The sequence below is a fragment of the Chenopodium quinoa genome, unplaced genomic scaffold (genome assembly GCF_001683475.1).
Source record: "Chenopodium quinoa cultivar QQ74 unplaced genomic scaffold, ASM168347v1, whole genome shotgun sequence".
NCBI classification, from domain to species: Eukaryota; Viridiplantae; Streptophyta; class Magnoliopsida; order Caryophyllales; family Amaranthaceae; genus Chenopodium; species Chenopodium quinoa.
In genome coordinates, this window is record NW_018743863.1 from 1963533 (window position 1) to 1989643 (window position 26111).

At 40.2% G+C, this 26111-nt stretch overlaps 1 long non-coding RNA gene across 2 annotated transcripts; it reads left to right on the forward strand.

Annotated features, from left to right (window-relative positions):
- Positions 1-21146: 21146 nt before the first annotated feature.
- On the forward strand, positions 21147-24072 carry LOC110686515. 2 transcript variants are annotated; one of them, XR_002504237.1, is made up of 3 exons: positions 21147-21422; positions 21545-21650; positions 22833-24072. It is a non-coding gene; the product is annotated as an uncharacterized LOC110686515 (long non-coding RNA). The 2 variants fall into 2 exon arrangements; XR_002504238.1 differs by having other exon boundaries at positions 21559-21650.
- Positions 24073-26111: the final 2039 nt, after the last annotated feature.

The window sequence follows — 26111 nt, forward strand, 5'->3', positions numbered from 1 at the left end:
AGGGGTTGCATTCAAGAGACCCACAAACGGTTACATGCCGTCTAGGGCATCTTTAGACAATAATCTTAACCTTTTGCATTCAATAGACCCTCAACCGGAAATATTCCGCCTGGGTCATCTTCAAATAATTGATCTTCAAAGCTAGACCCACAAAAGGTTATGGACTATCTGGGGTATCTTTTTACAAATGATCTTCAAAGCTAGACCCACAGACGGTTATGGACCGTCTGGGGTATCTTTTTACAAATGATCTTCAAAGCTTGCATCCACTAAACCCTTAGCCGGGCTTTATACCGTCTAGGGTATGCTCGAGCAATTTTCTTCATAACTCGCTCTTGACCTGCATTTGTAAGACCCTCAACCGGTCCTTATGCCGTCTGGGGGGTCTTTGAGCGATTCTTCATGGATACCATTTGGGGTATCCTTGGAGAAGTTTTCAATTGAACCATTCAATGGACCCTCAGCTAGAAATGTTCCGTCTGGGGCACTTCTAAGCAACCTTCATATTTGCCTTGTATAGACCTACAGCCGGTCTTTATACCGCCTGGGGGTCTTTTGAGCAATCTTCATTGATACCGCCTGGGGTATCTTTGAGCAAGCCTTTGTGATACCGTCTAAGGTATCTTTGAGTGATTTTCTTCCAGAATGCCTGACTGTTTGTCTTTATGCTTCAGATTTTCATACGCAACACTACTCCGCCTGTGGCATCTTCAAGCCACATTTTGGAATCTCAGCCAAGTTTTCTAAAAACGTCTTCACAAATTCAAGGTATCACCTTTGCCCCCTTGTAACCTTTTGAGTTTACCGATTGTATAGGTTAGAGAATAATGGACTCTCCCAATACACACATGGCACGGCCTAGGGCAGTTGTCAACCGGTCACCGGATACGGCTGAATCTAGGACTGGGGATGCCGTCTGGGGGTATGTGGATCACCCTTACTCTTCTATGAATCCGATCGTCTTTGTTCATGTGCATGAGAGAATGGCTCGGACAAGGAAAACGGTTGTTGACCCCGAGTACCAATCAGATGATTCAGTCGGAACTCCGGTTGAAGATGTTCCTTTTGACCAACCGAGCGTCCCGAGTACGCCCGGTGATGAGATTCTTGAAGAATCCAGGAGCTCAAGCAGTGAAGAAACCAATCAGGAAGCCGGATCTACTGAGTCTACCATGACACCGGATGCCCCTCAAGATGATGAGGAGGCATATAACTGGCCTTCAATAAATAATCCAATGGAGTCGCACATGAGCGCCCGGGATGTTGTGACGTTAAACGCAACACTCCCGGCATTTTTGGAGAAGCGCCCGGTAGGGGCCGGCTGGGAAGTAGGCGTCCCGCCTGCTACCGCAACCGTCGTCTGGGAAGACGACCTAGAACATGTCGACAATTACTTCGGCTGCTACGAGGCGGCATTCAAAGCCGGCCTCCGGTTCCCCTTTCACAAAACGATCAAAGCCATTCTAAGGGGTTACGACCTTGGTGTCTTGCAGCTATCACCCAACTCTTGGGTGAATATTTTGGGATATATTGCCGCCTGCGAGATACAGGACGTGACGCCTAGCTAGGAGGCGTTTGTGCACATGCACTACTTGAGTCGTGCCCCAAGCGGCTGGAATGCGTGGTACACACTCACCACGCATCCGGAATACATGATGACATTGGAGAAGACCTCCAAATGGACAAGCTAGAAGAGCAAGTTTTACTTCGTCTCTTCCCCATCTACGGCTGCTAATCACCGGCTACGCCGTTACAACAAGAACCCGGCTCTGTTAGGAAAGAAGTGTGCCCTCCCAAGAGTGCCGGCTGCGGCTTGGGATGCCATTATGGAGCCGGGACTGTTTAAGAAAACTACCCAGCCACAGGATGATGGGACACAAATCATTGTCCCCAAATTCTGGGTCCCTCATCCAGACTGGTTAAGAGACGAGGCGTTCCTTTCCGCCTGTGGTCTCAGCACCTTTTGGGACAAAGGTTTACTGCTTAACCGGCAATTTATACCGCATGTATGGTGTTTGAATGCTCCTGACATTTTCCTTTTCTATTTTGCAGAGAAAGGACTAGAGATGACTCCTCCCGGAAAAACGCCGGCTAAGTCAGCCGCTGAAATTAGGAAAGAGCAACTCGAACAGAAACGGGCCCAACTTGCGGCCAAGCCGGTGGGGTAAAAACCGGCTGATCTTATGCCGTCTGTATGTCCTGTAAATAATTTTGATTCTCACTCGTGCTTTGAAATCTTTTTACAGACAGGGAGCCAGAACGTTCCTCGCTCCTTGCGGCAAATGGTGAGGAGACCGGGGGAAAAACTCCCTCAGCCTGCTCTACAGAGGCGACGGGTCTCAGGCGACCCTGCGCTAACCTCAGCCGGTAGGACACCGGCTCCTGAAAGGCCCACAACCGTAGGCAAAAGTCTGCAAAGTCTGGGTCTAAGCTCGGGGCCGGCTGAGGCCGGATCGAAGGAGCCTGTGGCTCCCACTGGCTGGGTGCTTGCTGTTGCATCCGGCTTAAATGCGGGTGGGGGTGGTGGAACCCCTCAGCCTGATAACCAAGGTATGGACTTCACTTTTGACCCCTCCTGGCCACTTGGGCCAGCTCGTGTCAAGTCTCATGCTTCTCAGTCAGGAGATTCTTCCGGCAACCGGCTGAATATAGGAGTCGTTTATGCCCAACACTTAACCGATATCTCTCATGATGCAGATACTGCTTCTCGTTGGCTGGATATGCAAAATTACGCCAAGAGAATGCTGAGGACCCTTTCCCGGTCTGAGAGGGAGGCGGTGTCGGGCATCAACCAGGTCAACCTTGACCGGATCACCTCACTGCTGGCTGAGGTAAAATATCGGTTGGGGTAGTTTCATGAAATTTTGTTGATTTACCGGATGGGGTACTTTTGTGCAAAATTGCTAGTTGCTTATGACTGAAACTAACTCCTTTTCCGGCTGACTTTGCAGGTGCTACTGAGGGTGGATGGGATGAAAACCCCCTTGCGGAAGAAGCAAGAGGAGGTAAGGGATGCCCAGAAACGGGCAGCCGCAATACAACTCCCTAATGCTTGAAATTCAAAACAAATCCCGGGAGATGAAATAGGAGGAACTCATCCGGGAGCTGACGACTGCTGCTGATACAGCCAATCAAACTGCTGGCGACCGGCAGCTCCAAATTGACCAAGTCAAAGCCGACATCCAGGCTTTGAAGGACATTGAAAAGAAGAGTGCTGGGTTGAAGGATGAAGTCACCCGGCTGAGGGAAGAGCTAGACAAGACCAAGGATGAGCTGGTTAAGTCCAAGAAGGAAGCTCTGGACCAGCTGTCGGTTGAACAAACCCGGCTGGTCACCGAGAATAAGCGTGACTACGAAGCACGCATGAAGATGGCATAGTCCATGATCCACCCGGACACCGACTATGCCTTCTTCGACTTGAGGTACAAATACGCAACAGAGGTATTTGATGCTCAAGTACTCGAGCTTAAGCAGCCGGCGCCCTTCGAGGAGTGGACCGGCATAGGGGATGAGCAGGCATAGGAAGAAATGTCGGGTGGGGAAAAGGAAGCCCAACCCCAGCAGACCCAAGATGCCCCTAATGCTGGTCACGACCAGCAGTCGGAGCAACAACAACAACAGCAGCAGCAGCAGTAGTAGCCAAACTACTTTTTTCCAACTCCTACTTTTCATTCGGCCTGCGAGCCATGTATTTATGTATCACTTTTCACCGGACGGGGGTCCGGTTAACATTTGAATTGTTAATATATATATATATATATATATAGGAAGAGGATCATGTAAAAACAAGATTAAATCTGAAAACTGAAAACGGTTAATCTAGATCGTTGATTTCTATCTAACGGATGAGATCATATATGCCTTCTACGAAGTACTTCGTACTTCATAATAATTTAATTGGTTCAAATAACATTTCATTCTCTCTCCTCTATTATGCCGTATGTTTCTTTTCTCTCTCCTCCATAATCTCTTGATTTTTTCTCTCTCATCTCACTCATTCTCTCCTTCCAACTCAAAATAAATGTTAAACTCATCAAATTTCAGTGGATTTTGCTTCAATCTTTAATAATTTTGACGTTAGCTTTAAAGGTGAATCTCACAAGTGACTTTTTCATTGATATTTTTTGTTTAATTTTTTTATTTTCTACATTTATGTTTAAAATCAAACTGATTTTTTCAATCTAATTTTCAAAATCGTAGGAGTAATTACAATTTATTTGAGCTTTTTCACGTCTATTTGAGTTTCATATCAGTGCAATTTTGATAAAATTGAACTTAATTTCTTGGTATTATTTGTTTTGGGTCGATAATATGATTTTCTAATTTACACCTATATATAATGTTTTTGGATAAGCTAGGTTGATATTCGTTTGATTATTATGTTTAATATGATTTATAATTTTTCTATTTATGTATCGAATTTGATTTCTAGGTTTTGCAATTAGAATTTTGATATTCTTTTACGGTTGATGGTCTTTGCTTAGGTGGCTACTCGTGGTGTGGTTCGGGAGTTTCTACTACTCGGATCGGTGTTTGGTAAGCGGTGCAGTAGTCGAGATTTGGTGCGGTGGCGAGCTGATGGTTGCAGGGTGGTCCGATGGTAACTGGTTGTGCGGTTGGAGGTACAGTTACTTGAGTGATAGGCTTACATGTAGTAACTTTGTCCTTGATTGGGCTCTGTTCTTAGGGACAGTGTGGGGTATGTTCTTTGCTGCGGGGTAGCTCAGGGTCCTGAGAAGTGGGATACGAAGGTAGCAGAGGCCAATGAAATTTTATGGGGTCTGAAGTTAGCGCTGGACGAAGGCATTGATAAGTTAGTGGTTGAAACTGGAAAGTGATTGCTTGGGTTTAATTCAAGATATGCGTGCTCAACCCAGTGGCTTAAGTTCATTTCATTTAATTGTTGATGATATTTTAGAGTTCTAGTTTTAGTAGTATGGTCAAAATTGAAACAGTTACCCAATTTTTGTATATAGCGACCTCTATGTAAATGCTGTCAAATTGATATAGTTACCCTATTTTTGTATATAGTGACTTCTATTAATAGGATCAAAATTGATATAGTTACCCTATTTTTGTATATAGTGACAAATGTTGTAAAAATTGATATAGTTACCGTATTTTTGTATATAGTTACGTTATTTTTATATATAGTGACTCTATGTTATTTTATTTTTTTTAAACTGTTAGATCTTGTTAGTAATAATGGATGGTTGAGATTTTCTGTTTTTAGTTTTCACCATAAGCCCTGTTTTTAGCGGAACCTCCCCGTATATATATATATATATATACATATATATATATATATATATACATATATATATATATATACATATATATATATACATATATATATATATATATATATGTATATATATATATATATATATATATGCCGACTAGGTCGGTTTGCTTTGTCACTTCATCTCAATTCTTTTCAATATTAGCAATTTTTCAATTTTTCAATTTTTGCAATTTTGCTTTGAATGAATATCTTGCTGTATGCCGGATGCATTGGCTCTGTATGCCCCTGGATGGTTGTTTGCTGTTACCAACTTTAAGCAGGAAACCGTCCATAAGCATCCGGATGAACGAATAGGCGGTTCTTGACCGTTTTACGACAGGATTGATCCAAGTTTAATTTGCCAGCTGTACCGGCTGAATCAAACTCAGGGTACACGCTCGCCCGGCTGCAGGTTACCACTTGGGTACCTGTCAATGCCTTTGGTGGCATGCAGGTAGCCTAGTGCCGGACGTATGCATTTCAAATCGCATCCGGTTGTAATGCTTCGTTGCAAAAGCCGGTTGCGTACAAAAATATAGATTACCGCCTGTACTGCCTTGGGGAAATAGCCAAGTGGATGCTAAGGTCAACAAGGTTTGACCTTACATATGGGAGCGTGGGCCGGCCGGGGTGTTTTTTGGCAAAAGTCGGCTGCTAATCAAGGTGGATTGAACCATCTGCATTGCCTTGGGGCAATAGGCGGTTGCAATCTATGATATAATTCACCGACTGTATTGCCTTAGGGCAATAGCCGATTTCAATCTATGATATAATTCACCGGCTGTATTGCCTTGGTGCGGTTAGCCAGGTGAATTTTGAAGTCAACAGAGTTGTACTTCAGCATGGAAGCGGGAGCCGGCTGTAGTTCTTTTGGGCAAAAGCCAGTTGCTTAACAAGATTTAATTCACCATTTGTATTGTGTTGGGGCAATAACCGGGTGTATCTTGATTGCGATAGGTCATTGGTTATCTTTAAACTAACTGGTTAAAGCCATTTGAGTTTATGACGCGTAGAACAATGTACCACCCGGAAGGGAGATGTCCTCTTCAACGAATTCACCCAAATGGGCGTCGCCGGATGCCTGCTCATGGTTTAGAGCATGCGGTTTAAAATATGTTGGCCTTATGCCTTTTGAGTAGCTAAGTTAGGTACTTAGCCTCTCATTTTGAGCAAACGGGTGCCCGGTTGTGCATTGCACAGGTGGGAATTAGAAGGTACCCGGTTGTGCATTGCGCATAGGACTTAGAAGGTGCCCGGTTGTGCATTGCACACGGGACTTAGGAGATGCCCGGCTGTGCATTGCACATGGGACTTAGAAGATTTTCGGCTGTGCATTGCACATGGGACTTGAAAGATGCCCGGTTGTGCATTGCACACGGGACTTTATACAAAAACGATTGAAATAAAGTATTCTTTTCATTAATATACTCTATTTACAAAAATATTTACAACTCCTTAGAATTAGTACTTTTTCAAATTATCTACATTCCAGGTTCTGGCTAGCCGCCTGCCGTCTGGTGTTTCTAGGCGGTAGGTGCCACCTCTAACTTCTTCAAAAATCCGGTAGGGGCCTTCCCAATTAGGGGTTAGCTATACTTGTTCATTCGCCCTATCGGTTTCCTCCATCTTACGTAGTACAAAGTCCCCCCCTTTGAGGGGCCGTTTGTGTACTCTTTTGTTGTAGGCCCTCGTCATTCTTAGACGGTATATCTCATGACGCAAGGCGGCATTGCCCCTGCGCTCCGGGAGTGAATCCAATGCTAGACGCATGACCTCTTAATTAGCCTCTTCATCATAGAGCATGACTCGGAGTGTTGGCTCATAAAGTTCAATTGGTAGAACGGCTTCAGTGCCGTATGTCATGAGAAATGGGGTGTCACCGGTTGCCCCTTTTTCAGTTGTTCTGATGGCCCAAAAGACGTGAGGTAACCCATCCGCCCAAAGACCGCCAACTCTTTCAATCTTCTTTTTTATGCCTTCTGAGATAAGCTTGTTGAAGGCCTCAACTTGACCGTTTGCCTCGGGGCGGCCAACGGATGCAAAACAATGGGAGATCCCCTGATCTCCCAACCAACTCTTGAGTATAGGCGTTTCAAACTGAGGACCGTTGTCCAAGACCATAGACATAGGGACCCCAAACCGGGTGATGATGTTTCTCCAAATGAAGGAGATGACATCCTTTGTCTTAATGCCCTTGACCGCCCCTGCCTCAACCCACTTGGTGAAGTAGTCTACAGGCACTATAATGTATCTTCTTCCGCTTGATGCAGGCGTATAAGGACCTAAGATGTCCATGCCCCATTTTTCAAATGGAACCGGGCTGTAGATAGCCGTCAGGTGTGTTGCCGGACGGTGAATAAGTCGGCCAAACCTCTGGCACTTGTCACATTTCTTCACCAATTCCATGGCGTCTGCCTCAAGAGTGGGCTAAAAATAGCCTTACCGCCTGGCCCTCTTTGCTAAAGTTCTGCCGCCTATATGTGAAGTGCAAAAGCCCGCGTGCAGATCCTCTAGAACATCTTTTCCCCTTTCGGGGGTAACACACTTCAGCAACGGCTGGAGGTAACCCTTTCTGAAGAGTTCTCCCTTGTACATTTCAAAGATCAGGGCTTGCATTTTCAGTGCTGCCGCTTCTGAAGGGGCATCCGGCAGAGTGTCGTCTACCAAATAATCCCGGATGGGATACATCCAGGTAGAGCTTCGGTCAAGAACTCCAATGGGATCATGTTCAATACTTCTTTTTTCCATGACTTCCCAGAAGAATGACCTAGGCGTATCACATGTGGCGGATGAGGCCAGTTTGGACAAAGCATCCGCCTGGTTATTTTCTAACCGGGGCACCTGACTTAGATGAAATTCATCAAGGGTCCCAGCCTCATCTTTGACCGCCTTCAGATACTTGATCATTGCCGGATGGGTGGCTTTGTAGTCACCATTGAATTGGCTAACAATCAATTGAGAATCCGAGCAGGCGTTAACTTTCCTTGCCCCTGCCGCCTTACACATCCGTATACCGGCTAGCAGGGCCTCATACTTAACTTCATTGTTTGAAACCTGAAACTTGAACCGTAGTGCATATTCATATGTATCCCCTTCCGGAGATTTGCAAATTACGCTTGCACCACAGTCGTTCATTGTAGAACTTCCGTCTATGAATAACTTCCAAACCTGATAAATATTCTCCGGCAGTGCCGGCCTAGTCATTTCAACAATGAAGTCGGAAAACGCCTGACCTTTCACTGCCCGCCTAGGTTCGAAAGTTATCTCCAAACTTTGCATTTCAACAGCCCACTTAATCATTCTACCGGATGACTCTACAGTAGTTATTGGACGCTTGAGTGGCTAATCAGTATAGACAATCACCGGATGAGCCAGAAAGTAAGGTTTCAACCGCTTGACTGCCTTGTAAAGGGTCAGCCCAAATTTTTCAATCATTGGGTACCAAAGCTCAGTATTTCTGAGTATATGGCTGATTAAATACACAGGGAGCTGTTTTCCATCTCTCTCAGCAAGGAGAATAACACTAAGGGAGTGATCTGAGACGGCTAGGTACATGTAGAGAGCCTCATGAGGCAGGGGACTCACTAGCCTTGGCAAAGAGTGCAAGTGTTGCTTTAACCTCTGAAATGCTGCTTCAGCTTCCTCTCCCCATTCAAATCTAGACCTCTTCCTGATTGCTTGGAAGAAGTAGAGGCACTTGTCGCCTGACCGGCCGAGGAATCTTCCAAATGCCGCCAGGCAATTGGTAAGTTTATGGGCTTCCTTGACAGTGCGCGATGACTTCATGTCAATCACCGCTTGTACTTTTTCCGAATTAGCCTCTATACCTCTTTGATCAATCAGAAATCCGAGAAACTTCTCAAACTTGACACCAAAGACACACTTTTTGGGATTAAGTATGACCTTGTGCCACCTGAGGGTGGTGTAGGTTTCTCGGAGGTCGGCTAGGTGATCCGCCTGTAGCTTAGATTTGACTATCATGTCATCAATATACGCCTCTACGTTCCTTCCGATTTGATTGATGAAAAACGTGTTAATCATTCGTTGGAAAGTAGCAGGCTTATACTTCAACCTAAACAGCATAACCGTGTAGCAATACAACCCCTGATCAGTGACGAAGGCCGTCTTTTCTTGATCTTTTTTCCATAGGGGGGTCTGATGGAAGCCTGAGTAGGCGTCCATAAAACTCATTAAAGCATGACCGGCTGTGGATTCGACTAGGCTGTCGATCTTTAGGAGCGGGTAGCTATCCTTCGAACATGCTTTGTTCAAATCTGTGTAATCTACACACATCCGTCAGGTACCATTCGGCTTCTTGACGAGGACAACATTTGATACCCAATCCGGGTAGTGGCATTGCCGAATGAACCCGGCATCCAGGAGCTTTTTGACCTCGGCGGCTGTCGCCTGAGATCTCTCCTCGCCATGATCCATCTTCTTTTGCCTAACCGACTTCTTTTTGGGATCAACGGCGAGTTTATGGACGGCTAGATCCGGGCTGACGCCTGGCATCTCCTTCACCTCAAAGGCAAAAATGTCTTTGAACTCCTTCAGGAGTTGGAACAAATTTTCTCCCAACTTTTCAAAAGAAACCGTCCCAACTTTGACGGTTCTGTCAGGCCGGCTGTCGTCTAGGACGACATCAATTCTCTCATCCGACCTTTCCTCGGTAAGTGATTGCTATTTTCCTTTTTTGATGGGCGCCATTTGGTCCGCCTTTCTCTTTTTGTCGGCTGCTTTGGGAACAGGCCAACTTCCTCGTTATCAAGGTTGACGGGCTCCTCATTACGGCCCGCTGCAATAGCAGTCGGCTTGATGTCTGAGAGGTAGCACTCCCTAGCCGTCTTTTGGTCCCCGCGCAGGGCATCGACTGACCCGTCATCCCTCTCAAACTTAATCATCATGTGGGATGGGATGATGACTGACTTGGACTCATTGAGGGTAGGAAGGCCCAGAATGAGGATGTAGGCGGTCAATTCCTCGAGCACCAAAAATTTTACGACCATGCGTCGTCCTTCCCCCTTCTCTCCTAGCTGGATGGGTAGGTCAATCTTCCCCACCGGATGTACTAATCCTCCCCCAAAGCCGACTAGGGGGTGAGGATCCTTGTGCATGCTTCTAGGCTTGTACTTGAGCTTTGCATAACACTGGTAGCTGATTAGGTAAAACGAGCTCCCGGTATCAATTAAGATCCGGCCAACTCGTTGATTGGAAACCTTGCATTTGATGACGATGGGGTCATCATGGGGCCGCCTAACCATACCCCGATCCTTCTCAGAGATGAAGACCTTAGGGAAGGTGTCTTTCAACGTCTAGCCCTCATCCTCTAGGTTGGATAGTTTCCGGATGTTATCCTTGGTACCCCGAATGGTAGGACCCCCGCTGGCGAAGCTGCCTGCTATGGTGAAGATGTGCTCTTCATCAATATCAGAGCTCACAGCTGACTTCTTTGACGGTTGTCCACTGTTAGATTAGGGGTTAGCCTTGGACTTCACCGGGTAAGACTTTAGAGCCCCCTCATTAGCCAGACGGTCCAATAGCCACCTAAGGCTATAGCAGCCGGTTTTTCAAGGGTCAACCGGTCTTTAATCTCCATGAGGATGGAGGAGCAGTCCTTGATGAACTCGTACTTGGGGACCTACGGTTTCAACTTTCTCTGTTTCTTCTGGGACGGCTGACCAGTGCGGTCCGCTGCCCAGACTTCCTTTCTTTTCTTTTCTTCTTTTTTTGCCGGCAGTGTAGGCTGGTTGTCTCTCTCGTCGGACCTCTTGGGTTCCAACGAGTGATTGACGGCACAGAGTTCCGTCGCCTGTATATAGGCTTCAGCCTCAATCAATTCCTCTTGGAGGGTAGCAACCCTCTTGCGGACCAGGTCAAACTTGAAGGTTGAACCATCCTTCAGACCCTTGAAGAAGTCTGTGTATGCAACTTCGTTAGACAGCCCTTAAATCTGAATTCTCATCAGATTGAACCGCCTGACATAGGACCGTAGTCCCTCCTTGTCTCCCTGCTGGATAGCCCCTAGGTCGAGACTTGTCTTTTTGGCAGGGATGTTTATGGAGAAGTTGGACGCAAACAGGTATGCAAGCATCTTGAAGCTGTCGATGCACCCGGCTGGGAGGTTGCCAAACCATCATTGGGCTATGCCCTTCAATGTAGCTGGGAAGCATCAATGAGCTCGTCTCTGGTGACGGGGGCAGCACCCTCCGCTGCCTGGGGTTACCCAGCAGGCTTGCCGCCTGGGTTGCTGGGACCAACTTTGTCTTGGCCCCGTTCCCTTGTTTCTTTGGAACGGACGCGCCTTGTTCGAAGTGACCCGTCTGGGGCCACATAAGTGTCGACCTCATAGTCGTCACTATTATCACGGTCCGTATGGACCTCAGGCTAAGCCGTAGGTCGGCTGCCATCTACAGGCGGTACAGTATCAGATGCTATCTCAGAATTACTCTCCCCACAGACGGCGCCAAATGTTTTGGGGGTTTTTGGAGTCCCTCGGGAGAGTTACAATCCTGAATATGCGCGCCTGACGTTTGTACCTGCAAAACCACGAAACTCCGGTTGGGTGGAGTTCCGCCTCCGATGATCAAGTTAGTATGATTCCGAATGGGTAAACGGGCGGAAAGTAAATGGGTTTTTCTCCATGATTCAGATAGATTCCGCAATTAAAATTGCTCGGGTTTTTGGTATGTATTTATGAATGTTTGTGAATGTGTAATAAATGAGGAATTTCCTCTATTGATAGCAGATGAGGATCTGCTCCCCCATTGGGGGTACAATGCCACGTGTCAGCATCCGATTGGATCCCGTTGGGCCTCTGGTGGGCTGCCACGTGTCATCATGCTACTAGGCCACGTGGTATAAGGTATTTTTACCCTAAACAACACCTATATGTTTGTCTGCCTCACTAAAACCTTGCCAAGAAAAACCTTGTGGGATAAAATTTGGACGATGGAAAAAGAGTACAACACATATAGGGCTCCCTCTTAATTTAACACAGATCACAAAGACGATGCATGTTGGTCATACGCATGAGTTCTTGAAATTTGCTAGGTGGCAATGCCTTTGTGAATAGATCACCTAAGTTCATGACTAGAAATGTTTGACATTACTTTTTCCTTCCATCTCCAAACCATGAGTAGAAAACAACTTGGGGTTGATGTATTTCGTTCTATCACCTTTGATATTGTTAGGAAAATACTCCTACTTGTACAATCTCTAGTACAACGGAAATGAGGGAAAATAAGAAAATTACATTATATGTATAAATTCAATTACACATACAAACTAAGCAAAACAAGTCTAGAATGAAAATTACAGAAGAAATCAAACTAAGCTACAAGTATGAAAGAAATACAGTTGCCTCACTCCAAGCCAATGAAACCAACTAGAACATGAGAATACCAAGGACCACGTGAGTCTTCAATACTTGATACTCATCTAAGGCATGTAAACACTTTCCTAAAGCGATTATTTCCCCCACAACGGTGTTTGGGTTGAATTGGAACTTAGCTTTGAGATACAGTAGACGAACACTACAATCTTAGCACTAAGAAATGTAGTAAGATGATCAAATTCTCAAAAAACAAACTTAATTGATAGAGATTTAGATGAAGAGATTGCAAGTTTCTTCAAATAAATTGTAGAGAAGAAAGAATATTAGAGAGGAGAGAAAAAAAAAACTTTCTGTCACCATCAAAACGGAAACTTCTTTAATCAAAAGGAATAACCTTAAAAACCGCAGACAAGGGAAGCAGCACGGCCGCGCTACAAGCTGCGCGGGCGCGCCTCCCTAAATCTGCCAAAATTTTGCAAGATTCCAGAGACTTGGCGCGATTATGACGCGGTTTTATCGTGGGCTGCGCCGACCTTGCGCGGGCGCGCTGAACACTGGCACGGGCGCTCCACTCCGACACTCTAAATCATCAACAATCCTCCCCCATTTAGAGTGTACCTTTAAAAACCTTCTCCACTTCTATCAATTAAGCTACATCTCATGCATCAATGCCAATGTCTCTACGAATTGAATTGACACTAGTACAACACTCTTAACGATGATCATATCCCATGATTTCCATATGGATTGAATCACACGGATATATCCAACCATTCGAAAGTGAAGTACACACAAGACAAATCAAATTAATCATCACTCGACACTTTTAAACAGCCATGTGTTCGTATCCTTCGTAAGTTCATCAAAGTCTATATGTCCATCTAGACTTCTTGAAGCAGTTAAACTTCGAACTTATATAGGTAGGTTCTCATATATGTAATAGTTCCCTTGTGACAAGACACCTTCATCTAGTGCTTCTCAACTCTAAATCTTTGAATCTAACATTGCTAACAATATGGGTCATCAAACATTGCTAACAAACAACAAATATGCAATTCAACCACATTGAATAATCAAACATTGCTAACAAACAACAAAAATGCAATTCAACCATAGCAAGTACCATTGCTAACAAACATTAAACGCTACCTTGCACATCACAAGTACCATAGCAATATGGGTCATCAAACATTGCTAACAAACAACAAAAATGCAATTCAACCACATTGAATCTAAGACTTGATGTTTCTTCAAGCGTTAGATTAGGTTTCAAAAATTTGTGTTTTAGGACACAAACCCATTCCAGTCAAAGCAAATATGATGGAATGCCTCTGCATTTCTATAGTAAAGCAATCCGCCAAATTTCGTTGGAACATAACCAAGACTTATGACCCCATCATAGATAAGCTCTTTCACTAGGCTATGCCTAAGTGAAATATGCCGAGACTTACCATTATACACTTGAATACATGCCTTTATCAAAGCCGAATTCGAATCACAATGAATAGCCACCGGTGACATTGGCTTAGGCAATAAAGGCAACTCTAACATGAGATTTCTCAACCATTCAGCTTCTTTACTAGCTGAGGCAAGAGCAATAAACTCCGCTGCCATAGTGGAATCGGCAATGCAAGTTTGTTTCTTGGAGGACCATGAAATGGCATCTCCTCCAAACATGAACACCCAACCACTTACAGAAGAGTCATCCTCTTTGTAAGTGATCCAACTTGCATCAGAATATCCTTCTAAAACTGAAGGAAATCCACTATAAGACAAACCATAATCCAATGTACCCTTAAGGTACCTCAAGATCCTCCGAATTGCAAACCAATGTTGTACACCCGGGTTACTAGTAAATCTACTAAGTTTCCCTACAGGCAATGCAATATCTGGCCTTGTACTTGTCATGGCATACATCAAGGATCCAATTATCCTTGAATATTCCAATTGGGAAATCTTTTTCCCCGAATTCTCAACTAATTTAACATTAGGTTCCATGAGGGTATTTACAAGACTCTTATTAAACATATTAAACCGTTTGATCATCTTCTCAATGTAATGAGATTGACTTAGAATAAGTCTTCCATTGTCCCTAATAATCTTGATGCCCAAAATGACATCCGCCTCCCCCAAATCCCAAATCCTTCATTTGGAATGATGAGGACAAGAATTCCTTGGTCAATTCTACTTGTTGTAGACTTGTACCAAAGATAAGAATATCATCAACATATAGACAAATGATAACACCAAGACCTTTGTCATCAAATTTGCTATATATACACTTATCAGCTTGATTCACTTTGAATCCAAAGGAAAAAATCGTGTCATCAAATTTCCGATGCCACTACTTTGGTGCTTGTTTAAGTCCATACAATGACTTAACCAATTTACACACCTTATTCTCTTGTCCTTCCAAAACAAACCCTTCGGGTTGTTTCATATACACCTAGATCTCCATAAAGGAATGCCGTTTGGACATCCATTTGATGAATCACTAGATTATATACCGAAGCCATTGCAATCAATAACCTTATGGAGGTAATTCTTGCAACCGGTGCATAGGTATCGAAAAAATCAACACCATGCCTTTGTCTAAAGCCTTAGATAACCAATCTGGCTTTAAATTTCACTATGGAGCCATCCGGTCTCCTTTTCCTAGTGAAAATGCACTTGCAACCAAGAGGTTTGCAACCGGGAGGTAAATTCTCTAAGACCCAAGTATTACTTCCCATGATGGAATCCATCTCATCATTTATAGCTTCCTGCCAAAATGCACTATCTTGTGAAGTTATGGCCTCGCTATAACTCTTTGGATCACTATCCACATTGAAACAATATGGAGTAGTAGAACTAAGGGCATCCCTATTAGAACCTTCAACTAAATAAATTATAAAGTTATCAAGAGGGTTCCTAGGTTTTCTTACCCTAGTACTTCTCCTAACTTGAGGAGTTTCAACATTCTCATTATCAAATGTATATTCATGAGATTCAAGTTGATCATCAAAATCAACAATCTCCTTTCCTTTGGTACTAGTTTGTAGATCCTTAGGTCTACTCATTGATGAAAATTGGTTTTCATAAAAAATTGCATCTCTTGACTCAATAATTGAATGATAGTCATTTTGTTCTGTTACATAGAACCTATAGGTTTTACTATGCTCAGCATAACCTATAAAAATGCATTCCAAGCCCTGTTCACCGAGCTTTCTCTTCTTGTTGCCAAGCACTCTTACAACTGCCCTACAATCCCACACTTTCAAGTACCTTAAGTTAGGTTTTCTTTTGTACCAAAGTTTATAAGGAGTGGAATCTTTTCCCTTAATGGGAACACGGTTAAGAATGTGACAAGCTGTCAACATTGCTTCACCCCAAAACCCTTCACTCAAACCGGAGTAAGATAACATGGAATTAACCATTTTTTGAAGACATTTGTTTTTCCTTTCAACTACACCATTTGATTGTGGTGCATAACCTGCTGTAGTCTCATGAATTACACCCAAAGATTGGAAATAAGCTGGATCATAATATTCCTCCCCTTTATCGGTTCCTATTCTCTTAATAAAAGATTCTACTTGCACTTCTACCTCTTTCTTCTAAATATCAAATTTTACTAAGGCTTCATCTTTGGAATATTAAAGATACACATAGCAAAACCTTGAAAAAATCATCAATAAAAGTAACTATGTATCTTTTATTTCCCAAAGAAGGTGAACTATAAAAGTCACATAAGTCACTATGAATCAGTTCTAAAATATTAGAACTTCTCTCAACCCTTTTAAAAGGAGTTCTAGTGATCTTATTCAACATGCAAGTAGAACATTTATTAGGAGAAATATCACATGGAGGAATTAACTCTAGTTTAGACATGAAATTCAACTTATTGAAATTAACATGACCTAATCTAGAATGCCATAAATAAAACAAACTCACACCATTGTCATTATCAACATTCAAGCAAACATCATCCATCATTACAAACATCTCTCTTAACGAGAGTTTAAACAATCCATGATTTAAATAACAACGTCCAATAAAAGTGCTACCTCTAGTAATTATACATCTATCTGCTTCAAACACTAGTTTATATCCAAGTCGATTCAGGGTAGGGCCAGATACAAGATTCCTATTGATCTCCGGAGCATATAATGCATCCCTAAGAATGATACCATTGCCCGAACTAAACATTAGCTCAACTTGTCCTCTCCCTTAGACCTTGATGGTTGAGTTGCTCCTCATATAGAGTTCTTCTCCATCAACAACCTTGTGAAAGGTTTTAAGCCAATGCTTCATCTTGCATACATGCCTAGAAGCCCCCGAATCAATCCACCATGAGTCATCATCCTGTACTATAAAAATGTTAGGATCCATTGCATTTAAATCCAAACCGGAATTAAATTCAACCTCACGTAAAGGATTACCTTTGTTGGGTGGGTCCTTTCTCTTAGAAGCTTGGCCCTCCTTGGATTTCTCCATTTTCTTCTTGAAAACAAAGTAGTCCTTCTTGCGGTGTCCAGTTTTACCGCATTCCCAACGAGCAAACTTGTTGTTGTCCTTCTTTTTTTTGGACTTTCCTTTGGAAGAATTGTTATTCTTCCTTTTTCCACTAGTTGAAGCACTAGATTTACCTTCCTCCACCACATTAATGGTGGGTGTGCTAGGATTCCCATCCTTAGCATTTTCCATGGCCCTTATCCCTTCTTCAACTTGAAGATAGGTAGCCAAATCAGACAAAGATATGTCCTCTTTCTTGTGTTTCAATTCAAGTTTCACATCTTTCCAACTAGTAGGCAGCTTATCAATAATACTTGAAACAACAAATAGTTCATCTACACTAATTCCATGTTGTTTCAAGTTGCCATATATACGTTGTATCTCATGAAATTGATCCATGATGGACCTAATATCAACAAACTTGAAATTATTAAAATTACTTACAAGGAACTTCTTGCTAGAAGCATCTGCCGCCATATATTTTCTCTCCAAGGACTCCTAAAGCTCCTTAGAGGACTCCATATGTTGATAAACATCAAATAAGTCATCCTCCATCCCATTAAGAATGTAACCCCGACAAATAAAGTCATCATTATCCCACTTTGATTTCTCACGAACATCTTCCATTGTCTCATTCTCATGTTCTACCTGCCTAGGAGTACTAATAACATAGGCAACTTTCAACGAAGTAAGAAGAAAATACATCTTCTTCTTCCAACGTCGAAACTCCACACCATCAAACTTCTTGAGTTTGACAAAATTAGTGGTAAGTTCTTTCACACTAGACATGATTCTATATAATCGCTTTAGATTGTTATGAAAATACTCCTACTTGTACAATCTCTAGTACAACAGAAATGAGGGAAAATAAGAAAATTACATTATATGTATAAATTCAATTACACATACAAACCAAGCAAAACAAGTCTAGAATGAAAATTACAGAAGAAATCAAACTAAACTACAAGTATGAAAGAAATACACTTGCCTCACTCCAAGCCAATGAAACCAACTAGAGCATGAGAATACCAAGGAACACGTGAGTCTTCAATACTTGATACTCGTCTAAGGCGTATAAACACTTTCCTAAAGCGATTATTTCCCCCACAACGGTGCTTGGGTTGAACCGAAAATTCGCTTTGAGATACAATAGACGAACACTACAATCTTAGCACTAAGAAATGTAGTAAGATGATCAAATTCTCAAAAAACAAACTTAATTGATAGAGATTTAGATGAAGAGATTGCAAGTTTCTTCAAATATATTGTAGAGAAGAGAGAATAGTAGAGAGGAGAGAAAAAAAACTATTTATCTCCATCAAAATGAAAACTCCTTTAATTAAAAGGAATAACCGTAAAACCCGCAGACAAGGGAAGCGGCGCGGGCGCTACTCAAAGAGGCGCAGGCGCGCCTCCCCAAATCTGCCAAAATTTTGCAAGATTCCAGAGACTTGGCGCGATTTTGACACGCTTTTATCGCGGGCCGCGCCGACCTTGTGCTTGCGCGCTGAACAGTGGCGCGGGCGCTCCACTCCAACACTCTAAATCATCAACAGATATAGCCTCCTTTGATTTGTGTAATGTAGGGATTTTAGTGAGGTGGACCGAGTAGGAGATCAGCCCCATCTCCAACCAGTGGGGCGTGGATAGGTCTCGGTTCGACGAATGGTAGGGTAGGGATAGGGATAAGAATGTTAGGCAGGGATGGGGATGGGGATGGGAATGGGAAGGCCAACATTCGCCCTGCCCCGCGCTATTGGCATCCCTAGTGTAATGCAAGCAATGTTTGTCTTCAAAAGTCGTAGTTGGGCCTTTGGGTCAAGGATCACAATCATACACATTCCATGTTGAGATAAATATTGCTCATGACCAACAAGTTAAATACTCTATCTTGTTGTAGAGCATTAGGGGGATGCCCCTCGAGTTACTGGTTTCAAAGATTGATAACTTTGCTAACGTAAAAACAAAACAATAAGGAAACTTTCCCAAAAGAAGTAAAACAATTTAGATTGCTCAAAGAAACGAGTAGATAAACATATGACAAAAGATACAAATGCAATCCATTAATTAAAGGATAGGGTCAGGTCTACAATTGTACAAATTAAACGAGAGGTTACCTCCATGATCATACAATTAGAAAAGACGAACGATCTTCAATACATGCTACGTGATAAACTACACTATCGCTTAGCTACTAAGCCAAGGGAAACTACGAAATTAAAGCTAATAAGAAAGCTTAAAAGAAATGAAATGCTTGTTATTGATTGATTTGCTTACGTCTTCATTTGTTCTTTGCACTTCTATTTATAGGCGAAATTGAGCGGTTATGGCTGACTCCTAAAACTGTTGTACGATTATGCTTATTGGCGCCAACACTTCTTCAAAAATTTAAAACATCCATTAGCCTCCTAAACCGGCCTTTATGTGATATCAACCTAGTTGCTTTTATATCTTGACCAGTTTAGCCCAAAGACCTTTTACTGACTGTAAAACCTTTCTATTCGGTCAAAGTCAAGAAGCTCAAACAAAAGTCAAAAATCTGTTTTTTGGGTGTAACAAATGCCCCCCTAATTCGGGTGGTTGATGGCGTTTGAAACCAACAAAATTATGACTTTTCATACATAAATATAAAGCATTGTGTATGTCTTACTTTGTAAATATCAAAGAACACGGAATGTAAACATTACTTAATATTCATAAAGATAAAATAATTACAAAAGAAGAGCATTTCAAAACTTTTGAATTGTGTATGCTCTTTTAAAGGACTTAAGGCTAAATATATACAACGATATACTATTGAGATGCCTCTAATATCTTGGGTCATCCTAGGGCTACTTTATTCTATAGTCCAGGATCATCGAGATAATCCTCGAATTCATTATCGCCAGGCTCTGCAAGGAGCCAGTTAATTCTATGATGTTCGAAAATCTCCTCGTACTGTAATTGGCAAGCGCATTTGTACATCAGGGTGTGCATTTCCCCCTCTGTACCCCTGGTTACCTTGACTTCGTAGTACGTCTTGGAGTAAGAAATACTCATTGCCTCCAATTTTCCATTGAACGTGGGAGGAAAGATCATTTTCATCTCCTTGGCCCATCCTTTGCAAACCAAGGCAGCGTTCGCCCTATCCTCTTTATCCTCTAAGTGAGGAAGTATGAAATTCTTTAAAAGATCAATGTTTGCACCCACTTGAAAAGCGCTAGGCCCAGCAGGTCCGTCTTCATCTTCAAAATGGCAGGTTTGTTCCCCCAATCGCTTCCTGATCCTCCTGTTGAGGCGATTTCTCTTCCGATTCTTGTACTTTCTCCACCATTTAGCGCATCTATCCATGGCTAAAATGTTGATTTGGGCACTCATTTGGATACTCAATGGATCCATGGAGTATATTGTCGACATAGAACATACCAACTCCATAAACTTCCCTATCAGGCCCAATGTAGCATGTGAATGAGATTTATAAGATCCTCCATGATAATTTCAAAATCCAATTTTAGAAAGTGGTTGAAGAACTCTGACCAATTGAATTTCTTAAAGATAGAAAGTAAGAGAGAGAAATAAAACTTGGCTTAATGAAGAAGGAAAATTTTGAGTGAAGTGACTACTCATGTATATAATCACTCTTGTGTCACTCCTTGACGGTTAAAATTCTCTGTTACTTCAATACTTCGTGGTAAAACCACGTAACTCTCCACATTCTTGAAAGTTGTTTATCCAAAAATCATATTAAGGGGAATGAATTTGGAAATAACCCGTCACAAAATTTACATGGTAGCTTCCTCTTTCAAGTTAAAAATTTACTGATTATTTAATTATATTGGGAATTTAAAAGTGTCTTTCCAATTAAATGTCAATAAATATAGTTGTCTATCACTTGGTAAATCGTGAAAATAATTACTACCCATATATTTTAATTTCTAGAAAAATCAAAAATATATTGGTGTGGGTACAATTATAATTAATCAATTGCATCGCTTGATCAGATGTACAAAATATTCATAACTTGCATTGAACGGTTACCGTGAGAACTAGCCGAATAATAGGAAGTAGGAACTAATTAGGGCCGTTGGACCTAATTTAGATGTGCGCTTGATGAACAGCGCAAATTATTTCACAATCAAGCGAACTTTCTGTCCTCTCTCTCCTCAAGCATTTTCTCTCTCCTCACACCATTTTTGCTAAAACTCGCCATTAATTTTTCTCAAAAACTGCCATAAATTTCTCTTTCTCGTTTGTTAATTTCTTCTGCTGACGAAATTATTCATTGATTTTCACTCGTTTTGAACGAAATTACTTGATGAAAGGTCGAAAAACTAGGTATAATTTCAAATTTTAATTTATGCGAAATTCATACTGTTGTGATAATCTTAGAAAATTATGGATTTTGAACTGTTTTTTTTTATTTGATTTATCGCAAAATTATAATTGCCGACGTTTAGTTTTATTTTGTCAGCTACAATTTTGGAGTTCATCCGATTTCTCAAGTGCAATTTCTTCAGCGACAATGAATCCCTCACGAATTTGCAATATCAAGCTCAAATCCAGGTTTATTTGCATTTTATAATTTTGATATTAAATTTAGCTAAACAATTGAAGTAATAAACAATTTCTTGAGAATTAATTTTGTATGATATTCATTTATTATTGTTACTGATTTTTGTGTAAATTTATGAATTATGAGGAGTATTTGTGAGATTTTCATGCCTGAATTTGCCATTTTTTTTTTTTTTTTTGCTTCATATTGATGATTATCTATCTACTATAGATGGGTATAGCCTTATAAAAGTAGATACAAAATAAGTTAAAGTAAATCAAATATTTCTAGGAGTAAATAGAAATGAAATTCTCCTTTTCTACTTCTGAAATCAAGAAATTGCTATGAATGATTAAGATATAAGATTCAAAACCTTCTGTTATATCTTATAATGCTTGGACAAATGAGCTTGAGTTTCCAAGTACTAAAAGTAGATATAAAATTAGTTAAAGTAAATCAAATATGAGGTTGAACTCCCATTTGACCTGAAGATGCTGCTCTTTAAGGGCCTCCCTTATTAGCTTTTTTGTTTTCTACTTTTCAGTGCTTTATTGCTTTCCATTCTAGTCAAGTTTTTCTAGTTGCTTTACTTTTGTTGATACATATGTAAAATCAGGAAATATAGAAAGAGCGTAGTGTCTTGGACTACAATGATTGTGGGGTTAGCCTTTCATGGGCATGGAAGGAAAGCATTGGAGAAGATATTTTATATACATTGTTCATCATTAACCAATTTTCAATGAGTTTAAGACTTGTTTACCTTGGAATTAAACCAAGGAACTGACTGGCCATATATATCTGCATATATGAGATTGTTGTTTCTCTTGATAATAATTTTAACGAACGGTTTGCAATGGTTTCAAGATATGATATCTAAGCAACATTGTGAAGTCACAGAAGCTAACTTATGGAGTACTCATTAGTGAGGCCATACAATGCCTCTTAGTATTATAAGACGCCTTTATAGTTTATACAAAGTACATTATTTATGAGATGCTTTATCAAGTTACTGATTGTCACTGAAGATTTACTATATGAATTTCCTTATCATGCAGCCCTTAAAATGATAAGCTTAATTGATTATAGATTTTTGTAATTGAGGAAAATCCTTGGGCTCGTTTAAGCATATATGTAATTGAGTTACTAGAAATATAAGTTTCCAAATAACATGTTATCGCTTGCAATTTTTGTAGTCATTTACTCTGAAGTTTGTCAACTTTTGGGTTGAGTGGATGTTCCCATTTGTGCTACTACGGTTTCTCAGTACTACTACGGCCATATTGCGGCAAATTACTCTAAGTTGCGGACTACAATGAGAAGTTCTGGTGTAATAAAGTTGCCTAGTATAAGCTTCATTGAGCTAAACAGTTGCATTCATAGGTTCGCTGCATGAGCGTTCTCACATCTTGAAGCTAAAGTGATTCATGACATTCTTTGGGAGATACACCAGCAATGTACATTGGAAAGTCATGAGCAAAAGCTCTACTTTATAAACATTGTTCTCATCCAATCAAAGCTCTACTTTATCAACATTGTTCTCATATGATGAGAATAACATCATTTTTTTTTTATTTTTTTTTATTTTATTATTATTATTATTTTTTTTATTATTATCACTAGAGAAATACATCGGTTGTCTCTAAGAGTAAATAAATAAGAATATAAAGTAAATAAGAAAACGACTTTAACATAAACCTATTAGCTCAAGTGGTAGAGCACTATGCATATGCATAGAGGTGTAGGTTCAATTCCTACATAGGTTATCTCTAAAAGTTAATATAAACCAATTTGAAGTAAATCAAAATAACTTAAAAGTAATTCATATTAACTCTAAGGTGTATGAATAATTATTTGGATTTCAATGATTAGTGACTATGAAACTTTGAGTATAACGGAGATGCCAAAGGGTTTATCAGTCGTATGTTTATGTAAAGATGAAAGGCTGAAGAGTCGCAGAATGCAGAGTAAGTTAGACGCTTAAAGCTAGATAGGTTTAATGAAGTATAAAGGGATCCTCATCTACTGTAGAGAATATCATGATACCTCTCCAAAATCTTAACTCTATGGGCCAACAATAACAGAAGATATAGATATGAAATTTCGTTTTTGTTCTTCAAAAATAAATATATGATGGCAGTTGAAATACAGCAAATCATGCAGCAAGTCAGTAACAATTGAAAACAGAGTTCTGGTGGAGGAAAGTGAAATGAGAAATTAGAGTAACAATGTAGTTTTATTAATCTTGCACAAGTTTCATAAGGCAAGACAGCGTGATTTGAGTTCTTAGCTATTCGCAGCAAAGTTTAAGTTAAAAGCCAAACTTCAGAGTGTTCACAGTCCAAACAATTAAAAAGTAATTACAGGACACTCTAAATTTATTCAAAATACCTCAAAAGTAAATCAAAATCTCTCAAAAGTGAGTAGAAAACTAAAAATGTAAATTAATATATCTCTAAAGTAAATCATAATATCACAAAAGTAAATTATAATAACTCAAAAGTGAATCATAATATAACAATACCAAAAGCAAATTGAAAAGAAAATAAAAAACGTTCTATTGTATATGTAAAATGAAATCACGTATAGAAACCGAGTCATCTACTTTTATATCGTTCTAAAAATCAATAGTAATCAATTAAGAGAAAAGTATATGAGTTGAGGTTAAAGTAAAGGTTTTCAAATTTAAATTAAATAAATCAATGTAAAAAGTGGATTTTATATTTTGGTAGAAAACTGATTAAACAATTATAGTTATAGTTTCAACTAATAAATAACCTACATGGGAATCGAACCCACTTCCTTTGCGCATTTGCACAATGCTCTACCAATTGAGCTAGTAGGCCAGTATAAACATTCAAAGTATAGAAAAAGTAAATAAAAATGTCACAAAAGTAAAAAAATTATAACAGATAAATATTGTCTGTCTCATTAAACTTGAACATGGCTTTGCATCTGATTGCATCAGCTCACCATCAGACCAACTAAGTGCTCGTCTCAATGCCAATCGATCAATTGTTTCAATCCCAATTTGTCAATTGATCAATTCACCTCAAAAATTTGTCTTTAGAGGTACCTGATCATGCATTATACATTTCCCAATACAAAAATGTATGGTTAAAAGAAACAATCAAACATCATACTCATTTAATCACCAACCAATAACTGAGGTCATCTACATGAATTTCCAACTAAATCTATGTTTTGTAACCTAATATAGTAATATTGACTTGATGATGCGACCTCATCGAAATTAACAGAAGTAATTGCCACTCTATCATATTACCAAATTTCAGTTTTTACTGGGGAATTTCATCAAACACCTGTCGTGCATCCTACAAAACCTTACCTTTCAATAAAACAGAGAAGTAAAGATTAAAACCATGTAGTTAACAACTTAATTACCTATGCTAAATTCATATTCTTTATCCTAATGAAAATCAAAATTGATCATCCACAACTCAAATAAACAGTAAATCAAAGTTCTGTTGTTAGCAATATACTTGTAAAATTATAAGAATTACACCATAATCTCAATCAAGCAATATCTCCACTTTACTATCCTATTCAACTCTCTAACCTACTCAGCAACAATCAGGACACAACACCACACCCCCTGACCACAAATAGCCACATCACTAACACAAGAACTTATTTAAATTTCAATAAATCATCTATATTTGTACAGTATGAATTCGAAAAATACTAAAATAAAACGAATTATATTACAAATAATAACAATAGATCCTTAAATCTCTACCAAAACAACACAAAATATTGATCTGATTATAAATCAAAGAGAAAACACACATTAATCAAATAAAAATAGCAAAATCCCTAATTTTGAACTTGATCGAAACTAAAAAATACTCAAACAAATAATTGGGAAACTCTAATTTCACAATCAAAATCGCAAAAATTGGATTCAAAATCGAATTAAATTTAAGAAACCAATACTAATGACAATCGAATAAACTTACTTGCCCATCAACTTGCTAGAACGATGCATGAAGATGAGAAGATGAAATGTGTAATATTGAGGGTGCGTGAAGAGATTGGAGAAATCACAGGAGAAGAGAGAGTTTGTAGGAGGAGAGAGAAAATTAATTGATGAGAGAGAACTGATAATGGAAAAAGGGACGATTTAGGGTAGTCATTCTGCTAGTTCGATAAATTTACCAAACTGCCATTACTCAACAAAAAGGCGGACAACATCTCAGCCGTCAAATCAAATAATCAATGGCTCAAATGAGTTCATAGTTCCTATTATAGGCCTTGATTCTCACAAGATCTCGATTATATATATATATATATATATATATATATATATATATATATATATATATATATATATATATAAATAGGATCATATGAGAGCACCCTCCTTATATGAGAACCCTATTATATGTGAGGACATATTATAACCGTTGGATTAATTGCATTCAATGGCTACAATTTATCCCAATTAAATGTAA